The 6,413-nt window shown below is 39.0% G+C and overlaps 1 pseudogene; it reads right to left on the minus strand.

Annotated features, from left to right (window-relative positions):
• Nucleotides 1-4,441: 4,441 nt before the first annotated feature.
• LOC149258217 (protein disulfide isomerase-like 1-4 pseudogene) lies at nucleotides 4,442-4,843 on the minus strand (annotated as a pseudogene).
• Nucleotides 4,844-6,413: the final 1,570 nt, after the last annotated feature.

The following is a 6,413-nucleotide window of genomic DNA, read 5'->3' on the forward strand; positions in this document are numbered from 1 at the left end:
CAGATATCTCAGGTCTAGTTTTGTTTTTCCACCCTTCAGGCGGGTCTCCAGATCTCTGAGAGGATCCCTAATCAATAGAAGTATTGGTTCATTTACACCCAGATGGCGACTTCCGTGAACTGGAAATTAACAAACACCACGCAGAGACTTCCCATGGCGATTCCAGTGACATTAACAATTTATTACTGACTCTGGATTTAACCTATGACAGGTTCCTCTGATACAACACACAAAACTTGATTCATATCAATCACAACGATTTCTATGCCAGAAAGGTATTCAAACCCTTCTACAAGAACCTCGTAATTCTTGTGCCATTAACTACCAGGAGAAACCCATTCAGCGATCACAATTCATGCATTCAAACATTGCCATTTCATATTACAGGGATTGCACGCGAATTCCTAAGCAACATTTCATATATTCATTAATCATTCACAGACCATCACAGAAATCACACAGAGATTTCTGAGTAGACACTTACACACTTGTCCAATTGACCATGGGGAGATCAAGTCACAGAAGCACATAACTATTACAGATTTAATATGTAGAATCTTTATTAGCATATTACTGTTACCTCAACGGCCTGATCATACAAGGATGGGTGTGCTCTGCCTTGGCCCTCTCTATCTGTCAGACCTCCCCTCATTTGATCTATCTCCCCTCTCTTCTATTACATTCTTCGAATATATCTTCTATACCTAGGATTCTGAACCGGTTATGATTCAGTTCCACCTTTTCCTCAACTGGATCTTGATATTCCCAACGACCCACAAACCTCTAACTAACACCTAAATTAGGATTTCTTATCCCTACAAAATCTCACCAGACTAGATCTAATCAGGTTCTCAAACATTCGAGAACACTTACAATTCAAACCTATTAATAACTTACAAAAATACATTTAATCGGCCCTAGGAAACCAACTTCCTAGTAATACCAGCAACCCCCTACGCTAACATCGATATAATTTGGTACTTGAGCCAATGCTCCTGCATCAGACTCCAACACTTGAAAACATTCATGATCTCTTGATCATGTGCTTTCAAAAAGAAAAAAAAAAATCCTCCTGGATCCCAGACTTTGTTTTGGAGTTGTCCATAATCTCTACTCCTTCGTTTCTGCTGCATGTCAACTACTTCCTGCTTCATCTTCCTTCTCTGGTCAATCAGGTTTATGTCCTGACTGATCACCTTTTCTGATGCTGCCAACTTTTGCCTTCTGGTCTGCTTCAACATCAACTTCCTTATGTTCTCAATCTTTGTTTCCAGTAGATCTTCTTGCTGGTCTTCTTCATTAATTCTTCCTTCCTGCTTTAGCTTGTTGCTACTGTCCAGCTGCATCTTCCTCTGTTTCACACATTCAGACTGTGTGTCTCCTTTCAACAGTATTTCAACTTGTTGTTCTGGACTTTCTTCTTTCATCAACACTTCAGTGTGTTGATTTAACTCCTTCAAAGAGTTTTCAAGTTTTTCCTCTGCATCATCTATTCTAATAATGCTTCCTTGCCCTGGTTCACAGTTGTGAACTTCTTCCTCTGCTTCTACTTCCTTTACTGCAGACCTCTTGCAGTCTTCATCAGGTACTGGTGCTTTTAGCCATTTCTCTAGTAACTCTAGCTCCTTCTCCCATACATTAGCTTCTTGATGAGAGCTTCTTTCTTTTTCTCCTTGATCCTGTTGTTGACTTCTTGTCATTGTCAGCTCTTCTTCCTTTTCTTTGCCTTTTTCTAGGTGAATTTCTGCTTCATGTCGTCTTCCTTGAGGTATGTTTTTCAGGTTGATCAACTCAACATCTCCCATGGTTGACTCAATCATGCCTATCATCATGACAACATGATGATCTTTTACTATGTTTTCAGAAATCATAGTCTCTTCTTCATGAACTTCTTTGACAATCTTCATTGGTTGTCCTTTTTCACCTTTATATGTTGCTTTCACTAATATTTTTGAGCTCTCGTCTTCTATGCAGTTTTCTCTTCCAGGACTGTCAACTACACTCCATGTGGGTGATACTGAATCGCTTGAAAACAATGTTGAGGAGCCATTGGGTGGAGAGGAACAATAGCTAGGACCACATGCTTCCTGCCAAGAAATGTCTCTACCAACTATGTGCAACCCTGTTATTGATACATTAGCCAGCTCAGTGGAATCAGAATGTCCTGATGTGACAGGGTGATTGTTGTTTCCCAAAGTTAAATTTTCCAAATTTTGAGTTTCTTTTAATGTTGTAAGATTACCTCTATCACTGTGAAGACAAAATGTTGGCAACTTAACCCTTTCCTTCAATTGATTTTATGTCCCCACCTACCAACTTCTCAAGGGAACCAGTTTGATGTGCATCCCAAACCACGGGAGCAGAACAGGGTTGATCACTACATTTGATGGCATTTCCGCCAGGTTTCGTTGACCAACAAATGAAATATTAAAAAATGATTTGTCTTCCCCTGCCTGTCGAATTAATACTTCCACATCATTTAAACCCTCTTTGACCTCTTCTGTCTCTCTCAGTTTCTCTTGGAAAGTTGCACATCCTCTACAAAATATTTTTTAGATGTTACATCTTGAACTAAATAATTCTTTTCTACTGATAAAACACTCTTCCTGATGCTCATATGGCCTTCTTGCATACCTAAACTTCCTTCGAGGGGTAACATTGTAGCCAAGATTTCTGACAACGGTGTATGCAATGTTGGAAGCTTATGTGGAACATCAATTACTTTATTTGCATCTTTCCCATAAGGTTGTGTTTCCATGGTTCCATCATTTTACCTTTTGTCACCAGTTCAACCTATTTCTTTGAATTTCCTTCTAGTCTTCCTGTCAACATTTCAGGATATCTCCTTGAGCTTTCCTCAAGGTTTCCTGTTAACATTTCAGTATGTTGATGCAAGTTCTCTTCTGAACTTTTGAGACCCTCATACAATCTCACCTCTTCCTCATCATCATCTAGAGATATTCCTTCCTCTGGCTTGTAGATAACTTCATCTGCTCCTCCTGCATCTTCAAGCATTTTCCTCTGAACAATTTTTCCTGTGGCATCTTCAATTCTTATCCTTGACTGAAAGAATTTGAGTTCCTTTGTCCATAAGACAATTTCCTTTTGCTTCCACCTCATATGTAATGAGTGCCAAATCACCTTCTTTCCTTTTAATGGAAAGGTCCATCCTCTTTTCTGGTCTTCTGGTTCTTGTAGCAGCTCTGTCAATATCTCCAATCTTGCTTTCATGTCAGCAAGTTGCTTGTCAAGCTCCTCTTGACTCATCCTCTTCATGCCATTTGTCTTGGCATTCTTTCCTCTATAGTGGCTTTCTTTAGAACCTCTGCAATGATCTTCCATCATTGTTGTCTTCATCTTCTCTTCATGAGCTCCTCTCTCCACTACAACAAGCCTCCACAATAGCAAGTCCTCCTTATTGCAATCTTACCTCACTAAGCTCTCCTCACTCAGTCTTTTGGTAAGCATGGTCCTCTTTCTGGAACCTTCTCTTGCGCAACATCTTTGCTCCTTCTAGGCTTCTGCAAGCTCTCACTCTCCCTTGAGAACACTTTAGTTGTCCTCTCTGTCCAATCTCTTGTTGGATACTTCAGGTTCAGTGCCACTTCAGAGTGCTTTCTTTGCTCTACTTTTCCCTTTGTCTCACAGTTTATCAACTCAGTTAAAACAAATATCATCATATATTTTTTTTTATGATCCCTATAGGATCATGTCCATCTGCATTTTACATGCACTTTCTCAAATTATTTTCTTTCCACAAATTCTTTCTTTGAGAGTAAAACTCTTCTCCTCTCTATTCTGCTATGTGTTCGGATTTAAAATCTCCTTTGAGAATGAAATTCTCAGCTCTCTCTGCTATCTTTCATTTATGTTATCTTTGACCTCTATTGTCCTTGGCCATTTTCCCTCTGCAACTTTTCCTTGGGAGTATTAATCACATCCCATCTTTGCTATCTTACCTCCTTGCTACTGTCAGCTTCTGTCTTTTTCCAAGACCTGCTTTCTCCTTGTGCAACCTTTGAACCCTTGCACACAAAACATGCTTGTTTTTCTTTTTGTCCTGCCAGTCTTTCTGATTACCAGCTCTATCTTGTCATCAGGTGTTGGCTACCAAAATTTTCACTTCCTCTGTCAACTTTAATCTTCACCCTTGATCTTCCATCACATGGTTCATCTAACGGTTGCAAAACTTCACGCTTTTGCACGTTCTGCTACAATTCTCTAAGAACTTCCTAAAAGTTCTTCTACAGTCTCGCTACTGTAATCTGGTACCAAACTTCATTCATTCAACATGCTACTGTTTCCATACCTCTGTAGTCTTAAATCTTCATAAGCAAACATCTCTTCGCAGGAAATTTCTTCCTTAACCTGCTCTGATACCAAAAATGATGCAACCTTATGGCTGCACAACTAGTATACCTTATTGGGATTTAAATCCCCCTTAATGGCCAATAAATTTTATATCTCCATCATTCTTTGCCGGCACAGGTTTGGACTTTAAGAAAGGCTTGAGTCTATCCGCAAGGAAGTCCTCTCCAAAAGCCTTGATGTTATCCGTATTTATTTCAACTTCAAAAAGATATTTGATGGGCTCTCCAGATAAAACACATGCGATTACCTTTGGTTCATCTCCACTTAAGCCAAAGTATTCCATAATTGGTTTCCCAACATCAGCATTGTCAGAATCAACCTGCACAAAAAGGATCTTTCCCTTAAATGCTTTTGCAGCTTCTTGAAATGATGGAATGACCTTTTCATAATCCTTGGCAGTTACAAAGAGCAGGGTTTGGTTCTTTATAGAATTGTCAAATATCGTATTAGCACCTTCCCTGGTGAAAGTCATCACTAATGGGAGCTTGTTTGCAAAGACGAACTCAGTTACGAAAAATTCTCGAATTTTCCATCAAAATGGGATATTTTTTTAGGTGCCTTCTTCAATAGTACCAATGTTGGCCTCTTTGTCTTTGTGTTAATGCCAAGAACAGCGGCTACGCATTCACTAATTGTTTGACAAAAGAACACGTCATCTTCTTGCCTGGACGCTGCTTCAACTTCTTATTTTCAGTGCCCTCTAATGAGTCAAACAAACCAACAACAGTTGTGGTCCCTGAGTCCAATAGAGTTTCTGTATCCTCAATTGTGATGAGATCAGATACCTCAGGTCCAGTTTTGTTTTTCACCCTTCAGGCAGGGTCTCCAGATCTCTGAGCAGATCCCTAATCAACAGAAGTATTGGTTCATTTACGCCCAGATGGTGACTTTCGTGAACTGGAAATTAACAAATACCACACAGAGACTTCCCATGGCGATTCTAGTGGCATTAACAATTTATTACTGACTCTGGATTTAACCTATGACAGGTTCCTCTAATACAACATACAAAACTTGATTCATATCAATCACAACGATTTCTATGCTAGAAAGGTATTCAAACCCTTCTACAGGAACCTCATAATTCCTGTGCCATTAACTACTAGGAGAAACCCATTCAACGATCACAATTCATGCATTCAAACATTTCCATTTCGTATTACAGGGATTGCACGTGAATTCCTAAGCAACATTTCATATATTCATTAATCATTTATTGACCATCACATAAATCACACAGAGATTTCTGAGCAGACACTTACACACTTGTCCAATTGACCATGGGGAGATCAAGTCACAGAAGCACAGAACTATTACAGATTTAATATGCAGAATCTTTATTAGCATATTACTGTTACCTCAATGGCCTGATCATACAAGGATGGGTGTGCTCTGCCCTGGCCCTCTCTATTTGTCATACCTCCCCTCATTCGATCTATCTCCCCTCTCTCCTATTACATTCTTCGAATATATCTTCTATACCTAGGATTCTGAACCGGTTATGATTTGGTTCACCTTTTCCTCAACTAGATCTTGATATCCCCCAATGACCAACAAACTCTAACTAACACATAAATTAGGATTTCTTATACCCTAAAAAATCTCACCAACTAGATCTAATCATGGGGGCAGGTCTCAAACATCGAGAACACTTACAATTCAAACCTATTAATAACTTATAAAAATACATTTAATTGACCCTAGGAAATAAACTTCCTAGTAATACCAGCAACCCCCTAAGCTAACATAGATATAATTTGGTACTTGAGCCAATGCTCCTACATCAGTTTTCATCTCTTCAACATTTTCACCACACTGGAGTTCCTATCACAATTCTCCTTCTAAGAGCTCTACTTGCTCACTCTTCCTTTACCATAAATTCAGTATTACACTAATTTCTACCAATATTCCTCCTTTCTATTTGTAAACACAATTCTTCATGACCAGAGTTAACATAAAACATCATATACACTTTATAAGACCCGTGCCAAGAAATTATTCTCATCATTCCTCCTTTGGGTCCACTCCTTTGAACCAATTTT

This window comes from Pinus tabuliformis, chromosome 6, assembly GCF_031772625.1.
Source record: "Pinus tabuliformis cultivar Carrire ecotype Pingquan chromosome 6, CPIR1, whole genome shotgun sequence".
Classification (NCBI taxonomy): Eukaryota; Viridiplantae; Streptophyta; class Pinopsida; order Pinales; family Pinaceae; genus Pinus; species Pinus tabuliformis.